Source organism: Acomys russatus, chromosome 3, assembly GCF_903995435.1.
Source record: "Acomys russatus chromosome 3, mAcoRus1.1, whole genome shotgun sequence".
Lineage (NCBI taxonomy): Eukaryota > Metazoa > Chordata > Mammalia > Rodentia > Muridae > Acomys > Acomys russatus.
This window is the reverse complement of record NC_067139.1, coordinates 19,015,081-19,039,387: the sequence shown is the minus strand read 5'-3', so window position 1 is coordinate 19,039,387 and position 24,307 is coordinate 19,015,081.

Genomic DNA, 24,307 nt, shown 5'->3' with positions numbered 1-24,307 from the left:
CTAGACAATCTTTGGATTATTTACCTTTGAAAAAAATAGGGAAGTTCTTACTGGGAACTCCCCAGAGGATTAAGGAGGTTCTTACATGGAGCTTTTCAGATGATTGTATTATTGCCTGGGGGCTAGAGAAAGTGGGATTAAAATATATCCTGTTGACCTTGCTATATAAAGTCTTACTTGTTTGCATTATAGAGAGTCTTGATTAGAAATTTTCAGACTTGACTCAATATTTCTTGCATCTCTGTCCCCCACTTTCAATCCCCACTTCCTCTTTCAGGTGAACCCTGATTTGTCCCATGAGCTGGGACAGGGGACTTCCGAATAGCTAAACAGCTTCTGTTGTAAGGAGACAGTTGTCTGAGTCCAGCCATTTCAAGGACAACTTCTCCATCTTGTTGGTAGGGTCAACTAAGTTCATGCTCTTAGGCCAAAGAATCTACTCCTATCCCAATTGATGGAAACTCTCTTGCTCAACCCTTTATATCAAAATATGACTAGACAATACTAAAGCCCACCCCACTCCCCCTCAACTTATGGTTTCATCCTTTAAATGTGCTGTGCAAGGTCCCTTCAGTGTCACAGTTCAGCTCCCAAGTAAGTTTTTGAGGCCCTGCTTCATTACTAGATGCTTAATTACAATTAATTTTTGCCACTTTTATTGACCTGGTGTTTGAGTAATGTTGGATTTACGTGGACATGTCCACATGTCCACTCTCATTAGTGTCAAGTGCTCATTCCAAGAAGAGTCCCAAAAACTTTTAGTGGTTCATTAGTAATCTTTTTCATCTATTAAATTAATGCACTGTGTACTTTTTCATCTTTGATTTTTGTTTGTTTAGATCTTCTCTCTTTTTATCTGTGCTAATCTAAAAAAATGTGTTAGCTTGAAGCCCCACTCCCATTCCCAGAGGCCTGTGGCTACCAGGAACAGACAGGTGAGACCTCTACCATCCAGCCCCAAGCCTGCTAGGAGCTTCTGAGGAAGCCCAGCAGTGGTGACATATTCCATGCTCCCTGCAAGCTCCATCTTCCAGACCACATCCCAACTTGCATTCTCAGAGGCCTGTGGTCATCAAGGTTCTCCAGAGGTAATCTTCACCTGCTTCCCAATGATTCATTTCCTAGCCACAACTCTGCCTGCTGAAGATAAAAATGGAAACAATTATAAAGGCACAGACAGAAGAAAAATGGAAATGAAGGAATTTAGAGAAAAAAATCAAGCAACACAGAGGTAAGCTTCTCAAACAGAATCTAAGAGATGGAGGAATGAATCTTGAGACTAGAAAATACAATCATAGAGCTTGAAGCAACCATCAGAGAAAATGCTAAGTCTGAAAAATTCCTGACACAAAACATCCAAGAAATCAAGGACACCATAAAAAGACAAAACCTGAGGATAATAAGCATAGAGGAAAGAGAAGATACCTGGCTCCAAGGCCCAGAAAATATTTTTTTAAAAATCAGAGAAGAAAATTTCCCCAACTTAAAGAAGGAGATGCATATGAAAATACAAGAGGCCTACAGAACACCAAATAGAATTGACCAGAAAAGAAAATCTTCCTGCTACATAATAATCAAAACACAAAATATACAGAACAAAGAAGAAATATTAAAATTGGCAAAGGAAAAGGGCCAAGTAACATATAATGGCAAACCTATCAGAATTACACCCAACTTCTCAGCAGAGACCATAAAAGCCAGAAGAGCCTGGGCAGAGGTCCTGCAAACCCTGAGAGACCACAGATGCCAGGCCAGACTACTATACCCAGCAAAACTATCAATAACCATTGATGGAGAAAACAAGCTATTTCATGACAAAAACAAATTCAAACAGTACCTATCTACAAATCCAGTCTTACAGAAGTTACTAGAAGAAAATCTTCAATGCAAAGCAATAAGCTACACCCAAAATTACATGGTAAATATATAACTACACCATTCCAAAAACATAACTACACAAACACTCTACTGCAACCAACATCAAAATCAAGGGACTTAAAGTCACTGGTCATTAATATCTCTCAGCATCAATGGTCTCAATTCTCCAATAAAAAGACACAGACTAACTGAATGGATGCATACACAAGATCCAACATTCTTCTGCATCCAAGAAGCACATCTCAGTCACAAGGATAGACATTACCTAAGGGTAAAAGGCTGAAAAAATGTATTCCAAGCAAACAGACACAAGCAAGCTGCTATAGCCATTTTAATATTTAATAAAATAGACTTTCAACTAGAATTAATCAAAAGAGATGAGGAAGGACACTTCATACTCATCAAAGGTAAAGTCAACTAAGATGACATCACAATTCTGAATATCTACCTTCTGAAGACATGGGCATCCACATTTGTAAAAGAACTATTAACAAAGCTTAAACCAAATATAGATCCACACACACTAAGTGTAATTACTATTATGTTACTAAAGCATAAATCACACAGTGAACACTGCACATTAATAATAGGAGACTTCAGCACCCTTCTCTCACCAATGTAAATGTCATCAAGACATAAATTAAACAGAGAAATAATGAAACTAACTGATGTTATGACTCAAAAGGACATAAAAAAATACCTACAGAACATTCCATACAAGCACAAAAGAATATATCTTCTTCTTAGCACTTCATGGAACCTTCTCCAAAATTGACCACATTATCAGTCACAAAGCAAGCTTCCACACACACAAAGGAACTAAAATAACACCTTTTATTTTTATCAGACCACCATGGACTAAAGCTGGACCTCAACTGCAACAGAAACAACAGAAAACCTACAAGCTCATGGAAACTGAACAATCCTCTATTCAAAACCTATTGATTCATGGAGGAAATAAAGAAATAAATGAAAGAATTTCTAGAAGTCAATAAAAATAAAAGCACAACATACCCAAACTTATGGGAAACAATGAAAGCAATGCTAAAAAGAAAGTTCTCAGCACTAAGTAACTTCATAAAGAAATTGTTGAGACTTATACTAAAAGCATACCTGGAAGCTCTAGAACAAAAAGAAGTGAACATATTCAAGAGGAGTAGTTGCCTGGAAATAATCTAACTCAGGGCTGAAATCAATAAATTAAAGATAAAGAGAACAATACAAAGAATCGACAAAAGTTGGTTCTTTGTGAAAAATCAACAAGATAGACAAATGTTTAGTCAAATTAACTAAAAGGCAGAGGGACAGCACCCAAATTAACAAAATCAGAAATGAAAGGGGGGACATAACAACAGACTCTAAGGAAATCCAAAGAATCATTAGCGCTTATCTTTAAAAGCCTATACTCCACAAGATTGGAAAAACTAAATAAAATGGATGATTTTTTTGATAGATAGCACTTACCAATATTTAATCAGGTATACAATTTAAGTAGACCTATAATCCATAAATAAATAGAAGTAATCATTAAATGTCTACCAAGCACACACACACACACACACACACACACACACACACACACACACACACACACACACAATCTCAGGGCCAGATGGTTTTACTGCAGAAGTCTACTAGATTTTCAAAGAAGAGTAAATAACAATATTCCTGAAACTATTACACGAAATAGACACAGAAGCAACATTGCCAAATTCATTCTATGAGGCCACAGTCACCCTGATACATAAACCACACAAGGATCCAACAACAAAGAAAAATTCAGATCAATCTCTTTTATGAACATTGATGCAAAACTACTCAATAAGATAGTTGCAAACCGAATCCAAGAACACATCAAATGCACCATCCACTAGGATCAAGTAGGCTTATCCCAGAGATGTAGGGATGGTTCAACATATGAAAATCCATCAATGTAATCCACCACATAAACAAACTGAAGGAAAAAATACGATCCTCTCATTAGATGCTGGAAAAGCTTTTGACATAAAACCAATGTCCCTTCATGTTAAAAATCACGGAGAGATCAGGGATACAAACACAATAAAGGCAATATATAGGAAGCCATTAGCCAATGTCAAATTAAATGTAGAGAAACTTAAAATAACTCCACTAAAATCAGGAAGAAGAAAAGGCTGCCCATTCTGCCTATATCTATTTAATATAGTACTTGAAGTTCTAGCTAGAGCACTAAGACAACTAAAGGAGATCAAAGGGGTATAATTTAGAAAGGAAGAAGTCAAAGTATCACTATTATCAGATGATATGATAATATATACAAGTGACCCCAAAATTCTACCAGGGAACTTCTACAGCTGATAAACATCTTCAGCAACATGACTAGATACAAAATGGGCTAAGAAAGAAAACAGCACCCTTTACAATACCCATAAGTAATATAAAATGTCTTGGTATAACTCTAACCAAGCAAATGAAAGACCTGTATGACAAAAACTTTAAGTCTCTGAAGAAAAAAATTGAAGAAGATATCAAAAGATGGAAGGATCTCCCATGCTCATAGGTCAGTAGGATTAACATAGTTAAAAAAAAAAAAAAAGCTATGTTACCAAAAGCAATGTACCAATGCAATGCCCATCAAAATTCTTTACAGATGTGGAAAGAGCAATTCTCAACTTCATATGGAAAAATAAAAATCTCAGGATAGCTAAAACAATCCTATACAATAAAAGAACTTCTGTAGATATCACCACCCCTGATTTCAAGATGTACTATAGAATAATAGCAATAAAAACCACATGGTATTGACATAAAAATAGACAAGTTGATCCATGGTATCCAATGAAAAACCCAGATATAAATCCATAAATACAGACACTTGATTTTTGACAAAGAAGCCAAAACCATACAATGAAATAAAGAAAATATCTTCAATAAATGCTGCTGGTCTAACTGGATGTTTGCATTAGAATGAGCCGGGCGTGGTGGTGCACGCCTGTAATCCCAGCACTTGGGAGGCAGAGGCAGGCAGATTGCTGTGAGTTCGAGGCCAGCCTGGTCTACAAAGTGAGTCCAGGACAGCCAAGGCTGCACAGAGAGACCTTGTCTCAAAAAAGAAAAAAGAAACAAACAAAAAAGAATGCAAATATATCTATATTTATAGTCCTACACAAAAACTCAAGTCCAAGTGGATCAAAGACTACCAGAAACACTAAATCTAATAGAAGAGAAAGTGGGGGAATAGCTTTGAACTAATTGACATAGAAGAAAACTTCCTGAACAGAACAACAGCTCAGACACTAAGATTAACAATTAATAAATGGGACCTAATGAAACTGAAAAGCTTCTGAAAGGCAAAGGACAGTGGAAATAAGACAAAATGGCAGCCCACAAAATGGAAAAGATTGTTCACCAACCTTACATCCAACAGAGAGCTGGTATCAAAAATATATAAAGAACTCAATAAATTAAACACCAACAAACCAAATAACTCACTTAAAAATAGAGCACAGAGCTAAACAGAGAATTCTCAACAGAGAAATACCAAATGGCTGAGAAGCACTTAAAGAAATGTTCACCATCCTTAGTCATCAGGGAAATGTCAATCAAAATGACTCTGAGATTCCACCTTACACCTGTTAGAGTGGCCAAGACAAAAAACACATGTGACAGCACATGATGACAAGGATGTGGAAAAGGGGGAGCACTTCTTTATTGCTGGTGGGAGTGCAAACTTGTACAACCACCATGAAAATCAATCTGGAGCATTCTCAGAAAATTTGGAATAAATCTATTTCAAGACCCAGCTATAGCACTCTTGGGCATATACCCAAAACATGTTCCATCATACCACTAGGACACTTGCTCACCTATGTTCATAACAGCTTTATTCATAATTGCCAGAATCTGGAGACAATATATAAGTTCTCCAACCAAAAAATGGATAAAGAAACTGTGGCAATTTGCACAATGGAATACTGCTCAGCTATAAAACAAACAAACAAACAAACAAAAAAGCCAAAGACATAATGAAATTGGAGGCAAATGGATGTAACTAGAAAAGATCATCCTGAGTGAGGTAACCCAGACCCAGAAAGACACACATGGTACATACTTACTTATAAGTGGATATTAGCTGTAAATTACAGGATATACATGCTACAGTACACAGACCCAAAGAAGTCAAGTAGGAAACAAATGAGGATGCTTAAATCTCACTCAGAAGAGAAAATAGACACCTGAAGTAGATGGAGGGAGTGAACTGGGTGGAAGATGGGAGTGGAGAGGCTAATGGAGGTGAGGTTCAAGTGTGGGGAGTGTGGGGTTGTGTGTGTGTGTAGAGGATTGGGAGACAGAATAGAAATCACAGGAGGAGGTCATCTCTGGGACAGGGGAGGCTCCCAGGAGTCTATAAGGGTGACTACAGCTGAGATTCCTAGTAGTGTGGGACATGGATCCTGAAGATACTACCTTCTATAGCCAGGTGGGACATTCAGTGGAGGGAGGGGGACACCAACCCACCCATAAAACCTTGACCCAAAATTTGGCTTGCCTAAAAGAAGTGTAGGGATAAAGATGGAGCAGAGATTGAGGAAATAGCAAACCAATGACTGGCCCAACTTGAGATCCACCCTGTGAAGGAGTGCCAACCACTGACAATATTAATTATACTCTGCTATGCTTGCAGACAGGAGCTGAGCATAACTGTCTTTTGAGAGGCTTCATTCAGCAGCTGATGGAAACAGATGCAGAGACCCACACCCAAACAATAGGCTGAGCTCTGAGAGTTTTGTGGAAGAGTAAGAGTAAGGATTAAGGGAGAAAGAGAGGTCAAGGACACCACAAGAAGACATACAGTATGAACTAACCTGGGCCCATGGGGCCTCACAGAGATTGAACCACAAACCAAAGAGCACGCATGAGCTGGACCTAGACCCCCTACACACATGAAGCAGATGTAAAGCTTTGTCATCATGTGGGTCTCTTAACAACGGGATTAGGGGCTGTCTCTGACTCTGTTGCCTGCCTTTGGATCCCTGTCCTCTAGCTGGACTGCCTTGTTTGGTCTCAGTGGGAGAGCATACACTTTGTCTTGCTGCAACTTAAGGTACCAAGGCATGTTTGTACCTCTTGAGGTTCTCGCCTTCTCTGAGGAGGAGGAAAGAATGAGGGGAACAGACCATGAGGGTGGGACTAGGAGGAGAGGACAGAGGGATCTGGGATAAGGCTGAATGCGATTAGATAGATATATATATATATATATATATATATAGATAGATAGATAGATAGATAGATAGATTATATTGCTGTACATCTGGTTCAGGTGTGGGGTGACTAACACTCTGTGAGTTGTGTAAGGATGAGGATGCTTATGAACCCACCGGTGTCTGGCTGAGATGCCTTTCAGTATCTAAGACTTTCCCAGGGGTCATACCACAGTAGTAAATCAAGATGAGGCACCTTTCAGTGTCTGCATTTTGCACAGCTGACTTTTTAGGGTTTCTCAGGCAGTAGTGGTTGCCTTGCTCAGGATGCTTTTCCCGGGGCTGAGAGCAAGTGGAAGGAGTTTCTGAGAAGAGGCTGTCAAAGGGTTTCCAGGAGTCTAGGGATGATGCCTGGGACTGCTTTCCTCATCTGCCTTCTTGTACTCTGGACTGAGCTGCTCAGAGCAAGCCGCTTGGCTATGTTCTGGCCTGAGGGGTGCATGCTCCAGGCCACCTTCCCACTTCTTGAAGGCAAAGATAGTGAATATGGGTGCTTGGGTATCTTGGCCACTAAGAAGGTGACTGAGGCCAGCTAACTGTTTTCTTGTGGCCTCTGCAGGTCAGTCATGCAAGGCAAATTACTCAGGTACTTTCCAGGGCTGGGAGGGAGGGTGAAGCTTCCTGGATGCCTCACATATTGGGTCAGCTGATCTTCCAGGAAGTTGGCCAGTGTGACAAGTTACTTTACAGGACCCTGAGTGGGATGGTGTCAAGCTGAGGGAAGTTGTTATGTGAGGTTCCTACTTCTGTAGGGTGGTGCAAACCGTGATAACTAGGCTGACCTCACACTGGGACCAGGGCCTGTGTGTGCCTCAGGGTTTTTCAAGAGAAAATGGATGGGTGTCTGTGGGATGAGGGAGACTGGCCTTTTGACAAAGGCTGAACGTAAGGGACAGAATATAGATGCCTTATGATTAGCTCCTTCTCTGTGAGACCCCTGTATTTCTATGCCCTGTAGCGTCTCTGTTGCATTCCCACTGCTCACTCTGTTTCATACTCTCCTGTGAAACATGATTCTCTCCCCACCAAAATGAGTTTTTTGTTTGTTTGTTTTATTGTTGTTGTGGTGGTGGTGGTGGTGAAAGAAAGCACTCCAGATCCCTCTGGTCAGCCATGTTAGTAACGTCACTCAGCCTTCGTTATTTTAGTACGCTAAAGGATTTGGAGCATAGAAAAATGCCTGGTCAGAAACCATAGAGGGCATGACACTTTCCCATATTCAGGCAAGAAAAAATGACTTGTGTGCATTTAGATGAGTGGGGAACAGAGAAAATGGTGCTGATAGCAGCAACACTCCAGAGAGGTTGTGTGGCAGTTTTGAGGCTGTTGACCGAGCTTGAAAACCTCCCAGCACTGCAAACGTCACTGGGGAAAAGTAGATGGCACCTGGGCCTGAAACAGCTTTCATGCTGGCATGGAGACAAGCTCCATGGCAACATGTGAACAGGCGACCAAAGAAGGAGTGTCCCTGTGATTCTCCAGGCCTTGCCACTGTACATAATTCTGAAACCTTTCACAACTTCTACCATTTACCAAGCAGGAGCTCATAAAAACTGATATCAATGTGTCCTAATGGGAAACCAATAGAAGTAAATGTTTGAAGAATCAATGAATATTCTATTTCTTGTATACTTGGGAATGCAGGCCTAGATTTGTTATATACACATTATATATATATATATATAATGTATGTGTTATGTATATAACATATATTATGTATATTTGTGTGTATGCATATATGTATATAAATAACAACTTGTATTTCACACTTACACTTACACATGCCACAATTCAGCTGTTTTCTTCTAACAACTAAGTTACAACTTTCTTCTCTAGAAAGCAAAATGCTCAGAAATCACCTTGTAGCTCCTGGTAGTACCTGTGTTATCCAGAGGCTCCTAGTATTAATGCTGCGCAGTCATCAGCATAAAGAAAATGCCACCCTTAGAGATACCAAAAGGTGAAAGGTGACAATCTTGTCACGGAGAGAGCACATACACCTGCCTGGCCCAAAGACATTAAAACATACTGTGTGCCCACCAAATAACATGTCACCGAAGGGTGATATACAAATGTTAACATTCTTATACTGCCAGTCTTTTCCTCCTCTAGTACAGGGGTTGATGTACAGTTTTTATGGTACATTAAGAATTATAAGACTAATGGTCTCTTATTAACAATGACAAAGTGACATGATGGAAATGGCGGCTAGTAATCTTCACAGCAAGGCACGGCTCGGATGTTTTAAATGACTCTTAAAAAGAAAGCAATCCAAGGCTCCTCATGTGTAGCCTGGAGCACACACCCTCCGGGAGACATGAGCTTTTAATTCCCATGAGAAGGAAGATAAAAATTGTCAAATAAATGAGGACAGGCACTGAGGAAGAAAGCTGCTTGGAGCAGATAATTGCATCTTATTCGTCATCCCATCCTTCCTCCTTTGCCCATCTTCCTGTCAGCAACGCAGCTGAGATGTCTATTAATAGATGCTCATCTGTGACACAAGAGCAGCTGTCTCACAATGTTGGGGACAAAGCTACCTGGTAAGAAGTTGAGCTGGAAGACAGAAGAGGTTTGAGTTCTTGATAAATCCTGTGGGAATTATTTCCAAGCACTGCCCACCTCAAGACTTCTTCTTAGGAGGGGGATAATCTATCTTAGGTCCCAGTGATAAGAGTTTTGAAACTGATGAGTGAAGGCTTTCGTGGGACATGCCCCTTGGGCTAGTATGCAGATATAAGTGAGTATATACCATTTGAGTCTTTCTGCTTCTGGGTTAACTCACTCATTATGATCATTTCTAGCTCAATCCATTTATCCACAGATTACGGGAATTCCTTGTTTTTAATAGCTGAGTAGTATTCCGTAGTGTATATGTACCACAGTTTCTTTATCCATTCTTCTACTGAGGAAGGACAGCAGGTTGCCAAGAAGAGACTGGATACCCTATGAGCATATACAGGGGGAGGTAATCCCCCTCAGGAACAGTCATAGGGGAGGGGAATAATGGGAAAATGGGAGGGAGGGAAGAATGGGAGGATACAAGGGATGGGATAACCATTGAGATGTAACAAGAATAAATCAATTTAAAAAAAAAAAGAGTTTTGAAACTGAAACCCTCCCAGTCAAACCTAAGTGCATAGCTATCTTACCCACAGTATACATGCAATATGACAGTGGAGAGAAAGCCTCTTGCTTGACGGCTCTTTTTGGTAATTATGAAAACTCTTGGTTGTTTTGTCACTGCTTGCCTTTGAGATGTGGCCTTGGAGAAGCTCATTCCAGGACTTGACTTGTGCTGGTCCATCAGAGCCTTGATTTTGTTTTGTACCTGAACTATTAAGATATCTTCTGTGCATGGGGAATTTTTGTAGGAATCTTTTGAAGATGCTATTTTAGGAGCATTAAGTAATATGTGATAATGTACATACTCACATAATTAGTCACGTAAGGCAGCACAAGGGACATCTAATGAGAAAGGTAATAATTGACAGTCCCACCTTTTACACCCTCACCTTCTCAAAAAGTTGTTTTGATTTGCATGTCCCTAATTTCCAGGAACAGTGAACATTTTTTTTTTTTTTTAGATATTTCTTAGGCATTTCTTTTTTAGAAAGTTCTATTTAGGTTCCAGGTCCATTTTTTGAATGGGTCATGTGTTGTTTTTATTTGTTTGTTTGTTTGATTTTTGAGTTCTTTATAAATTCTGGATATTAAGTCTATTAGATATATAGCTGGCAAATATTTTCTCCTAATTCGTGGGCTTTGTCTTTGTTTGGTCTTCTCTCCCTCCCGTCCTACTTCTCTCCTTCTCTCCCTTTCTCTTTCTTTCTTTCTTTCTTTCATTTTTTCCTCTGTGTAGTCCTGGCTGCCCTGGAACTCACTGTACAGACCAGGCTGGCCTCAAACTCAGAAATCCATCTGTCTCTGCCTCTGTCTCTGCCTCCGCCTCCTCAGTGCTGGGATTAAAGGTGTGTACCACCTCGGCCTGGCCAGACTGCCTGTTTCTTTAGTTGGGCAGAACTTTTTACTTTCATGAAGTCCCATTTGTCCACTGTTGGCCTTAACTCTTGGGCAAATGGAGCCCTGTTCAGGAAGTCCTTCCTTGCATCTACATCATGGATGGCATTGCCTACGTTTCCTTCCATCATTTTCAGGTTTCACATTTAGGTCTTTGATGCTTTTGGAGTTATTTTTTTTTTGTGTGTGTGTAAGGTGATAGATACAGGTTAAATTTTATTCTTCTTCATGTGGGCATTCACTTTACCCAGCACCATTTGTTGAAGATGCTTTCTTTTCTCTGGCTTAAGTTTTTGGCATCTTTCTAAAAAATTAAGTGCTAAAGTTACTTATGCTCATATTTGGGTCTTCAACATTGCTCTTCCTGTCTATTTGTGCCTATACTATGTTACTTTTATTTATATGGCTCTATAATTGTAATCCCTCCAACCTTGTTTTTTTCCTTTAGGACTGTTTGGATATACAGAGTCTTTTGTGGTCTCATGTGAATTCTAGGATAAAATGTCCTACATCTATGAAGAAGAAGATGGGGTTTTTGACTGGGGTTGCATTGAATCTGTAAATAGCTTTTCAGAAACTGGTCATTTTCACAATGTTAATTCTACCAATCCATGAGCATGGGATGTATTTCCATTTTCTAGTCTCTCTTCTTCTTCTTCTTCTTCTTCTTCTTCTTCTTCTTCTTCTTCTTCTTCTTCTTCTTCTTCTTCTTCTTCTTCTTCTTCTTCACAGGTTTAACATTTTTATTGTAGAGATCCTTCAGTTCTTTGATTAGGTTGAGTCCTAGATTTCTAAAAGCTGTTATGGATGACAGTATGTCTGTTTTCTCTTACTCTGTATGCATGTTGTTGATGTATAGGAAATCTATTAATTTGTTCAAGTTGTTTTCATATCCTGTCACATTTGTGAATTTTCCATTTCTAGAAGTTTTTGGTAGAATTTTTGTGCTTTCTCAAGTCATCTGCAAATAGGGACAGTCTTCCTTAGTTGTACCCCTTTAATTTCCTTTTCTTACCTTATTGATCCAGCTAGTACCCCAGCATATATTTGGGTCCCAACACATAATGTCAGAATAGGGGGCATCCTTGTCTCATTCCTGACTTTGCTGGGATTGCTTCAATCTTTTCTCCATTCTAAATTTTAGAATAATATTTATGGTAAGTTTCTTATATATAGTTTCCATTGTGTTTAGGTGTGTTCCCTCTAGCCCTATATTTTTAAGACATTTATCATGAAGACATGTACAGTTTTGGCAAAGGCTTTTTGTGTATCTAATTCAGATGATCATATGATTGTTTTATCTTTAAGTCCGTTTATGTCATTTATTACATTTATTGACTTGTGTATGTTGAACCATGTTTACATTTTAAGGATCAATCCAACTTGGTCATGTGGTACATGATTATTTTTGTGTACATCTATATTCTATTTGTGTTTTATTGAGTATTTTTGAGTCTATGTCTATCAGGGATATTGGAATATAGCTTTATTTTTTCTTTTTGTGTCTTTACCTGGTTTTAGTATTAGAGTAATAGCTTTGTAGTAGAGGTTTGGAAATGTTCCTTCTGTTTATATAATTTTTAATAGTTTAGACATTATTGATATAGAACTTCTTTGAATGTCTGGTAGACTTTATGGAGGCATCTGGTCCTGGAATTTTTTTTTAAGCTGGAGGCCTGCTTATAACTATTTAATTTTCTTAGTTGTTATTTTGATATGGTTCTGTTTAGTTTATTGACCTCTTCTCAGTTTAGTTTTGGTGGTTTAACTGAATCAAAAAATTATCTTTTTTTTTTTTTTTTTTTTTTAGTTTTAATTTAGTTTTGTTTTTCAGTTTAATAGAGTACAGTTGTTGTACCCTTATGGTGTTCTGGGTTTCTTTAGTATCTGTTATAGTGTTTCCTTATTCATTTTGAATTTTGTTAATTTGGGTCATCTTTTTCTTTCTTTTAGTTAGGTGGGCAAGGGTCTGTCAATCTTGCTTTTTTTGTCAAAGAACCAGCTCTTAGATTTGTTGATTCTTTGTGTTATTTTCTTTGTTTCTATTTCATTGATTTCTGCTCCAATGTTATCATTTCTTGCATTGACTGTGTTTGGATTTAGTTTGTTCTTGGTTTTTCAAATGTTGAGTTGCATCATTAGGCCTTTTAGTTGTGCTCTTTCTGATTTTTATACTTTCATAGGACTACTTTCAATGTGTTATAGAAGTTTTCTCGTGTTGTAGTTTTATTTTTATTTTGTTCTAGACATTTCTTTTGTTTCTTTCTTGATGTTTTCCTTTGACCCATTCATCATTTAGTAATGAGTTGTTTGGTTTCCATCAGGTTGTATATTTATTGAATATTTACTTGTTATTATTTTATGGTTTTATTGCATTGTGTCCGGTAGGGTATAAAGAATGATTTCAATCTTTTTGAATTTGTGAAGATTTGTTTTGTGGCCCAGGATGTGGTCTATTTTTAGAAAAGTTTCCATGTCCTGCTGGGAAGAATGTATACACTTCAGTATTCCAGTTGTAAATCCTGTAGATAGCTGTTAAGATTATTGATGTATTATGTCAATTAATTCTGATGTTTATGTTTAATTTTTCTCTAAATGACCTGTCTATTAGAGAAAGTAGTTTACTGGAATAACCTACTATTGATGGATCGATGTTAATGCATGTCTTTGAACCCTATACCATGCTTTTAATGAAACTGGTGCCCCAGAGTTAGGTGTGTATATATTTAAGATAGTAATGTCTTTGTAGTTAATTTATCCCCTGATTAGGATGAAGTGTCCTTCATTTCTCCTTTGATTAGTTTTAGCTTGAAGTCTATTTTGTCTGATATTAGAATAGTGATGCCGTCTTGTTTTCTGGTTCCATTTATTTGGATTTAAGATTTTCTTTCCTTTTATTCTAAGGCAATAGCTCTCAATCTTTCTGATGAGGTGACCCTTTAATACAGTTCCTCATGTTGTGGTAACCCCAATCATAAAATTATTTCATTGCTACTTCATAACTGTAAGTTTCCTCCTGTCATGAATTGTAATGTATATATCTGATATATAGACTATCTGACATGTGACCTCCAAAGGAGTGATGACCCACAGGTTGAGAACCACTTCTCTAAGACAATGCTTACCTTTAAAGCTGAGATGTATTTCTAGGGATAATAAATAGATAGATTTTGTTACTTGATCCATTTAGTCAGCCAGTGTCTTTTGATTGAAGAATTGAGGCATTTATATTTAAAGTTACTATTGAACTATGTATGTTAATTATGGTCATAGTTTTGTTCACTTTTGGTGGTTGTGTTTGTGATCAGTGATAGTTTGTGTTTTGATAATTATAGCTTCATTTTTCTTTCCACTGTCTCTGATATGTTCATTCTTCTTTTAACCAAGAAATTTTGCGCTCTCTCTCCCCCCCCCTCTCTCTCTCTCTCTCTCTCTCTCTCTCTCTCTCTCTCTCCTCTCTCTCTCTCTCTCTCTCTCTCTCTCTCTCTCTGTATGTGTGTTTAAGATTGATTTGTTTAATATAATTTTAAAAGGCTGTTTATATTCTGGGAAGTTTTTCTTTCTCCTCCAACTATAGTGGGTAGTTTTGCTAGGTATATTAGTCTGAGTTGGAGCCCATAGACTTTAAGATTTGGAATGTGTTATTCCGGGTTCTTCTGGCTTTTAAAATTTACATTGAGAAATCAGCTGCTATTTTGATGGATTTTCTTTTACATGTGACTTACATGTTTTTCTCTTGCATCTTTCAATACACTTTTTTTTTGTTATATATACTTAGTGTTATAACTATGATATGCAATGGGGGATTTTCTTGTGTCTACTTGGTATTCTATGTGCTTCTTGTATCTGTATGGGTGTGTTTTTCCTTAGTTAGGGGAAGCTTTCTTCTATGATCTTACTGAAGATCTGGTCCATGTCATTGGCTTGGTATTCTTTTCCCTCATCCATGCCTATAATTTGAAGGTTTTTTTTTTTTTTTTTTTTTTTGTGTGTGTGATGTCCCACATTGTCTACATTTTCCATTTGCTTTAATTTTTCACATTCCTTTCTTATTTGGCCCAGATTCTTTACTTTATCTTTAAGTTCTGATGTATCTTCTGCTTGATTTATTCTTGTGCGGACTTCCTTTGCATTTTCTGGTTGAATTATTGATTTTCTAATTCCGTCTTCATTTTAGCTTGACTCCTCTTCAATGTTTCTGCCCCTTATTGCATTTCATTCTCAAGTTCTATATTGATTTTGTCATTTACAGCAGTCTTATGTTTGTGTTTTCTTGGGCATCACTCAAACATTTATTTTATTTAAGTACTTCCTTCTTAATTTTTATGAGCTGTTTCATTGTGTTGTCTTTAAACTCCCTGAATTCTTTGGTGAAATTTATGATGGTCCTTTTAAATTCTGTGTCTGGGGTTCATATAAGTAATTTTCATTGACAAGCATTTCTATGAGGATAGTAGTTTTGGAGAGAAAATTCTGGCTTGATCTTTTATGTTGTTTGTATTTTGTGATGAGATATGTGTATGTGGATTTTCTTGTTAGTCTTAAGTTTGATATGGACATAACAAATTGATGCAGAAGAAATGGTGTGCATGTGGGTTGGGCCTAGAGGTTGGAAATGGCTTGGGTGGAATAAAGTCAGATGGAGAGGATGGACTGTGCTAGTTTACAGCATGTGTCTCCTGATCTATGCCTGTAATATGGGGGTATATCTGACTGTATTGAATGGTTGGATGTATCATGGGAGGGGATTGTGGGTTAGGGATAGATAGGTAGGATCCTCTCATAAGTCTAGAAATTGTTGGCAGTATAAACAAGGGGTAGTCAGAATATGCCAGGGCACTAAAGGTGGGGCCAGACCTCAATCTATCAAATTGGTAGAGTAAGTGGACAGACAGAGTTATGGAAGATTACTTGGGTAGGCACTGGAGAAGGACATGGGAGGTCTGGCAGAGTAAACAGGCTAGATGTGGTGCAGAAGGGACCTATGCGTGTTGGAAGGTGGGACAGGTATTGGTGGAAGCCTTGTACCTCATGTTCATAGAGAAAGATGTTCTTCAAGTTCAGCAAGTCCCAAGATTCTTATTACTATATTTTCAGACGAACATGGTCTCTATGTGTATATAAAACATGATAAGCACTTTGTAATTATCTCTTGAAGAAACAAAAATATCCAATTAGGTTGGAATGCATCCAGAATTGGTGCTTACTGAATTGGCTCACGATAGTTAACAGATCTCGTGCGTCTTGGGATGCATAATTGGCATATGTAGAGTTATCATAGTCTCAGAGATGATTACTGGCTTTGTTTTGATGTCCTTTAATTCCACATTTGTTTCAGCTCCTTTACCAGACTTTTACATTTATCTCCTCTGCATCTGTTTTCCGAATATTAGTGTTTAGCATAGAAACAGGATCAGTAAATCCTGGTTGTTACTAAGATTGCCAAATAGCAAGAAATAGTATATTACCAAAACACTGTTACTCAATTTTAAATGTTTTAAAAAGTTATTTTCAAATAAATTTTATAAAAGCAAAGCTCTTAATTTAGGATGATGTACTGTCTGGCTTTACTTATGTGTTTTCTGTTTGTTTAGTTTGGTTTGGGTTTTTGAGGCAGACTCTTAACTATGTAGCCTTAGCTGTCTTGGAGCTCACTGTGTACGCCAGGGTAGCCTCAAATCCCAGACATCTTCCTGCACCTCCCTCCCTAGGGGTGGGATTAAAGGGCCAATTGATACTTCCCAACTTTCTTAATTCTTGAGAAAGTTTTACTAAATAGCAGCTCTGATCCATTGCTGAAAGCATGGAAGACTTTCAGAGAGCTGCTAGTCTCCTGTTGGAGCCTGAAGAAGCTGGATCTGGTGTCAAGGAGAGATAGTAGAGCAGCAATAGACAGACACACTCACCAGCAAGAAGCAAAGGCAAGCAGACAAGCAGCCCTCCTTTATGATTGGATTTTTTTAGACCTAGGCCACCGTCAGGAGGTGCTGATCCACTGAGGGAGCGTCTTTGCTCCCAGTTAGTCATTCCAGAAATGCCCTCATAGCCCCACAAAGATGAAAATTTTGTAAGACAAGTTATGTGAAAAAGATTATGAAATGTCCACATTCTCTCCAGATGCGTAGTGTTCAGAGCATTCCCCAGCCTTCAACAACGCAGCCACTGTTCAGATCCCAGGGTCAAGGATTTATACAACTTAAGCTGGGTTCTTCCTTTCCTTCACGAAATGAGTAAGGCTGAGTTCCCAACTCTTAATCAGTGCTTGGTCTTTCCAATGGCTAGACTCCTTCCTAGGGTTCACCAAAAATGGACTCATTAAAGCAAGAGATGTTCCTATCACCCAGGAAATTCCAAGAAATTAGTTCTGTGCCAGGAGACAGTGCCACAGACTGCACAGGTCATCAAGGAGAACTTAGAGAATGTGCTTAATGGATGGCAAACACTTCCAGCTAGGCCAGAGGTAGGAGGTCTGTGAGTTACTCAAGGACTTAGCAGGCTACTTCCTGTCTGCTTTGTCCACTATTAGTGCCTTGATTTTGCAAAAGTACAGGCATGGCCTGGATCTGTTTTCAGTGGGCTGCTTGTACAAACAGTCATAGTTGAGTATCTGTCTAGACAAAGTTTGTTGGTTTTTTTTTTTTTTTTACCTAAAGACTAAATTAAGAGCTTCTGTGTTCTGTCTATCTACCTCTCTTTCAACTCAGGGGTGTCCTCCTTGAGGTCATCTGATGGATAAGCTTAAGTGGGAGATAAAAACCTCAATTTGACTTTGCTGCTGGGGAGTCTCCTGTTGTCCACAGAGTTAACATAAAAGAAGTTGCTTTGAAAAAGACTGGTCAAAGGCTGTCCCTTTGAAGTCACTGCTTACAGTAAGGTAACTTGGGGCTACAGGAGCAGTTGACACTTTCATCTCAGAAGGTCTAAATGATTAACTCTCAGAGAGTTTAGATTACAGAACACAGATAAGTCTGTACCTTCATCCCCTTCAGCTGCCTTCAGATAAGATAGTTCTAGTTAAAGTTAATTTATCGCTTGAAGGATATGTTGTAAGGGTCAAAGGTTACCATCACATTCAAGTACTCTAAGCCTCTCCTACTCATATGCCCTTGGATGGCAGGTTATGGGATAACCTCTTAGGGAGGGGACTAGGTTGAATGAGATTTTGCCTCAGTGAAAAACTTAAGGGGACACACACACACACACACACACACACACACACACACACACTCCACAATAATTAAAACATTTTAATATATTTTCAAAAGTAAAAACCTTGAGTGGTGGCACATGCTTATAATCCTAGCATTCAAGAGAGAAAAGCAAGAGGATCATAAATTTGAGGTCAGCTTGGTCAGAAATTCAGAGCAGAATAAAATAAATGTCTAAGAATATTATGAGGAAAATATTTATTTTCATTTACCTCTTGCAGCAGTATGGTTGAACATATTTTTTGCTTACAGTTGGTGCTTTTGTCTGTTCTTTGGTTTTTGAGGCATAGCCTTATGGCCTGAGGCTTACTGTGTACCCCAGGCTGGCCTCAAATTCCTGCTCTTCCTACGTCAGCACCTACATGCTGAGATGGTAAGTGTGTGTGCTGACACACACACAGCAGCAGTCAATGGTCTTCTTTGTTCATTTTTTTTAAAAAGAACTATTTTACAACTGAAATAATAGTGATAGTTTTCCAACCTGAAATATTGAGTTTCTATTGCCTCATGGTATAGAATGTTTAGTAAACCACCTCTATAACCTCACTCTTAGTAACAAATTAGGTATTGAGATTTGGTTCTGACCTAAAGGAGAGAAAAATCTTCTGCAAGACAGATATTAATTTTCCTTTCAAATCAATGTAAGTAAGTGACTGTTGGCATGGCAAGACCATGATTATCAGGGATCTAGTTTTATCTCTAAATTCTCTATTATCATCAATATGGTTTCTACTATGTGTCCAAAGAGTCTCTTTAGTATAATAATCACATCCATATTCTATCTGGGAAGACAGAAAGTACAGAAGAGGCAAAATGAACCTTTCCACTGTCTCTAAGAAAGACTCCTTCCAACTGCCACAGAACACAAACTCAATTTCATTTTTCAGAACCAATGAGGCAATTCATAGCTGCAAGAGAAGCTAGAAAATGTGGTCTTTGTTCTGCGTGGCCATGTTCACAACTAAAGAAGTTATTATTGTGAGCAACATTAGGGACTGACAGAGGTATTGACTAGGGGTATCCCAGGAAGAAAGGGATGAGTTCTTAAGGTGATTCAATTTTCTTCAACTCCCCTGGTGGTCAGGGCACACTCTTGCTCACACCTCCAAGCTATGCTGGCACCTTGGGTATCAGCCAAGACCTGTGTGCACACATCTATAATCACAGCACTCAGGGAGGTAGAGGTAGGTAGTTTGAGACCAGCCTGCTCTACAAAGTGAGTTCAGGGCAACTAAGGCTATACTGAGAAATCTTGTCTCGAAAAACCAAAACGGGGAGGAGGGGAGAGAGAGAGAGAGAGAGAGAGAGAGAGAGAGAGAGAGAGAGTGGAGAGAAGAGGAGAGAGAGACGAGAGAGGGAGAGAGAGAGAAGAGAGAAAAGAGAAGAAGAAGAAGAGAGAAGAAGAGAAGAAGAAGAGAAGAAGAAGAAGAAGGAAGAGAAGAAGAAGAAGAAGAGAGAAAGAAACAGAGAAGAAGAAGAAGAGAAGAAGAAGAAGAAGAAGCCAGGTGTGGTGATACACATCTGTAATCCCCAACATTGCACTCAGGGAGGCAGAGGCAGGCAGATATCTGTGAGTTAGAGCAAGGTTGGCCTGATCCACCAAGTGAGTCCAGGGCAGCCAAGGCAACACAGAGAAACCCTGTCTCAAAAACAAAACAAAACAAAACAAAAAACAGAACCAAACCAACCAAACAAACAAAAAACAAGAAGAACCTTTCATATTCTTCCATTAGGAAGGGAAAAATGTTTGAAACCTAAATATTACTTAGATGGCTGATGTTGTAAAATTGCTGGCTCATGGTTCCACATGAGGGAGGATCATGGCATGCCTGAAGCACCAGGGAAGTAACTTGAAGGTAAAGTGTAAGGGGAGAACAATGAAAATGGCATCAATGGTGATTTCTGTGACAACTAACCCAAGAAGTAGGGAAAGTAGTCATAATATGGAAATATTTCATGGGATGTGGGCATAGGGTTACTAGTTGTTGACACCTGGTACCTGGTCTGAGTAGATGGTAGCTAGTTGCCTAGAGTGTGAGAGCCACTGGAGATGGTTGGGGCTAAGGATATAGTCCAGAGTCATAGTACTTTCCAATCATGTGGGACGCCCTTGATCCTAGTCTCCTTAAAACACTGGTGCATGTGCACACACACAAAAGTACACAGAAGTGGCGCCGAAGGTGCAGGTTTCAAATTGTCTAGTTGCATGTCAAATGGAGGCTCACATATTATTTTACTATTTCTAGCAAGTGGCTAACTCTGGGAGACACAGCCTATCTCCAGTTAGCAGAGCTCCAAAACAGCAAATATAGAAGCTTGAAAGCATGCTGATTACAGAAAGTGCATGCAAAAACACGACTGGGAACTATTCCATGCAACACACTCACACTGTCTTCTCTCCGGGGCTATTCAGAAAATAACAGAACAAGAGACCAAGTCACAGGTACTCGCAAGGCCTTATTCTAACTTGATGTAGACCCAAAGGATATAAGCTTTGAAGGGTGTCCTTCTGAGTGGGAGTCTTCGACATGGCACTTCATGTGTGAAGGTAAGGAGGGTGAGATGAAGTCAAGGTTAGGGTTAGGGTCAGACAAAATCACAAAGCAATATGTGAATGTGCAAATGAGCCAACATGGCTGCCTCAGATGTTGTTAACTTATAGGCTTTCTATTTATTTATCTCCCCACCCCCAATTTATCTTTTACCTTGTACCTATGTATTGAGATAATAAATACTGAGGAGCTCTCTAAACCTGCCAAGACTTTATCCTAGCCACTGCTCTGCCCCTGGAAGACTTATTAAAACCCTAGAGATTTAGATCCCAAAGCCCAGAATGTCTAATGTAGGCCAGGATCAAGGCCCTGAGACTCTTCCATGATGCTGACCTGGCTGATTTTCACAGAGCTGCTGACCTGAGGGGTCTAAGTCAACAGGGCTGGACAGCACTATGGGGCATTTCCACTCTTTAGCACCCTGACTCCATACTTTGAGACATATAGCCTTGGGATTTACTGAATTTCAACATGAAAAAGGTCAGCTCTGCAGAAAGAGCGTAGTGGAGAATCAATACTACCCTCTCCGTGGCCATGCTTAGGAAGTGAATGGGGCACAGTATGATAATGACAGTGACCATTTATCTGTAATGAAAAATGTCTTCTCCCAAAGGTCCTCCTTTCTCTTATCTGTGTTATGGGAAGATGCTGTTTTCTGAAATGGAAGGTACCGTGTGCCAGGGTGGGAGATGCTCTGTCATCAGAGAGTCATCCATCTGTTCAGCACTCACTACTGAGCCTGGAAGCCTCCTCACCATTGACATATTAACCAGAATGTGTACTGCCACCACCCTGACCTCCAGTCCACTGCAGCAGCACTTCCTAGGTGCTCCGTGCTCTCTTTCCCTTCTGAAAGGGACAGTGATTTTCTTTACTATTTAGGTATTTTAGGTATTGTGCAAAGTTGAACAAAGTTTAGGTTGAAACAAGGACCTTTTTCTCAATGTAAAGGTTTAGAGCCTCAGACAGCCAGATGGTGGAAACAAACAAACAAACAAACAAACAAACAAAACCCAAGCCAATCCCAAAGCAAGGCAAAAAGTCTCGAGAAATAGAGGAGGCTGAAAGAGGAGGCTTACTGGTGATGTGTGGGGCCTGAGTTGACTTTTTCTCTAGTTGAGTGGACTTGTGTCCCTCCAAATTTATCTTGATAGCACCATTAGAGAAATGCCTCAGTAACTCAGACTCCCTCTTTATCCAGCATGGTCTAGTGTAATTCTTGCTTTATGATATTTTACTGCTTTCAAAAGAATCACTTTGTTCAGGCTAGAATTTGGGAGGCCCAATTCTACCACAAAAGGACATGCTCTCACGCAGCCATCTTTCTTCCCTGTCTCCTCTTAAGCCTTGAGAAGTCTGTTGCCTCAGGGTCTGCATAGCAGACTTGGACTCCTGTTGTAAACAGCTGCAGACAGAGCCATTTAGTAAGGCTGAGACCTAAAAGGGGAGCTTCCTCTCTGGTGGGACTTGTTTCTCCACTCTCAGGAGACCAGAGCTGGCTGCCCCCTGGGACTCACTCAACCTGACACTAGTGAGATGTTATTTTAAAAGGAGTTTCACCTGTTTGAACCGCAGAACATGCCAAACCATCAAACTTCATTTAGCCCTTGAAAAGTAAGGTCATCATAGATGCTCAGTGTGCCCCAAGTGTTGAGGCCTCATGGTGTCAGAATAGTCTACCTTCGGTTCCAGAACTGTGCAAGTGAAATATGCATCGTTCGCGAGACTACAAAATTTCAGCCTTCAAGCCATCAAGCAGACCTCTCTGAGGGACCTTTACTCTTTCAAGAAAGCTTAGTTCCCCTGGCTTCAAAAGCCGCTTGGTGATGAAAGCCATGGCAACTTTAAACCTTACCTCACTCACAGCTTTTTCTGGTTAGTCACATCTTTGAAAGGGGAAAAACTAACAACCATGTTTTGTTCCCATGATTTATCAATGCAAATAATAGACTGGAATCCATTTCTGGGGATGGAAGGTACCTAATACAAATACTAAATGGAACAATGACTTTCTACTGCCTTGCTATAGCTGGACAAATACAGAAGCTCTTCTCAGAGAGCCAAAGGAGCAAACTCCCAATGGGGGGTCTTTACGGCAGAATGCAGTTTGGGCAGGAGTCCCAATTTCAAAGGACAAGCTTGCCTAGAGAGATACAATGCATGCTCGGTTAAAGTTGTGAAGCCTCCTCTACTCCTAGGGGTGGACCAGAATGCCCCAGGAAGATTGAATTTTGTTATAGATTACTGACCAATGGCAGGACAAGATTGGCAAATTTGCATATTTTACTATTCATGACCTCAGGACTAAAGGAATCAGAATGACAGCAGGCACTATCTCTGTCAGCCTGCTGCTTCTGGAAGGAAAGGCAACTGTGTGGGTGGATAAATAGACACAGTTTGTGCTGCCTTTTTTCTCCTCTGATGTTCTATTAAAGCATAGCATGGGAAATTCCTTTTTGAAGAAAGGGGTGCATAGATGAGAGTAATTAACCTAAATACCAAAGGCCCACTATGGCTCTGAGACAGCGGGCCAATGACTAGTTCAGGGTCAAGGAGGAACTAAATGAAGTCATCAAGGGCAAGAGTGAGTTGGGGTAATACCAGGTTACCAGGGAGAGCTTCGCAGGGTGCAGGCATGGGTGGAGACATGAGAGATGTCATCAGGGGACAGAGACATGGGCAAGGTAAGGCTTGGCAAGATGCCTAGTCTCTCAGTTTCTACATGGCTTACTCACCCAGTCACCCCACCCAAGCACAGTAAAACAACCCCTGTCTCCACTTGCCTTCCCATTTCTTTCCTTCTAAAATTGCTCTTGGGGAAGTCTCTAATACTAGTAATTCAAACTCTGGGAGGCTTTGAGTTTAGACATTACTGCCAAATGGTATTGAAAAAAAAATGGCAGCGATCAGTCACAAAGTATAGTCCAGTGTTTTAACAATTATCTTCCATCTAAAAAACAAATGTTTACTTATCTTAGCACTATTATTGATTAAAAATACTCCTTTCTGCATTGAATTACTGTTGTACTTTTGATGATGTTTGTGAGAGTCTCTTCCTGGGCTCAATTCTGCTTCACTGATCAGATTATCCTGTTTTTTTTTTTTTTTTTTTTTTTTTTTTTTTTTTTTTTTTTTTTTTCCTGACAATATCCTGTCAGAAAATCCTGGCATTGCCTCAAGGACAATAGCTTTGTATTGCTTAAAGCTGAATAATAGCAGTTCTGATTTTTTCTTCATTATTATTTTGGTTATTCTAGGTCTTTTACTTTTTCATATAAACTCTAAATGTTTTTTCATACAGGTATGTGCTGGAATTTTCTCAGTGACTGTGTTGCATTTATAGATGTATTAGAAACAGATCTGATGCCTTGAAAATCTGGAAGTTTCCTGTCCAGGGACATAGAACCCC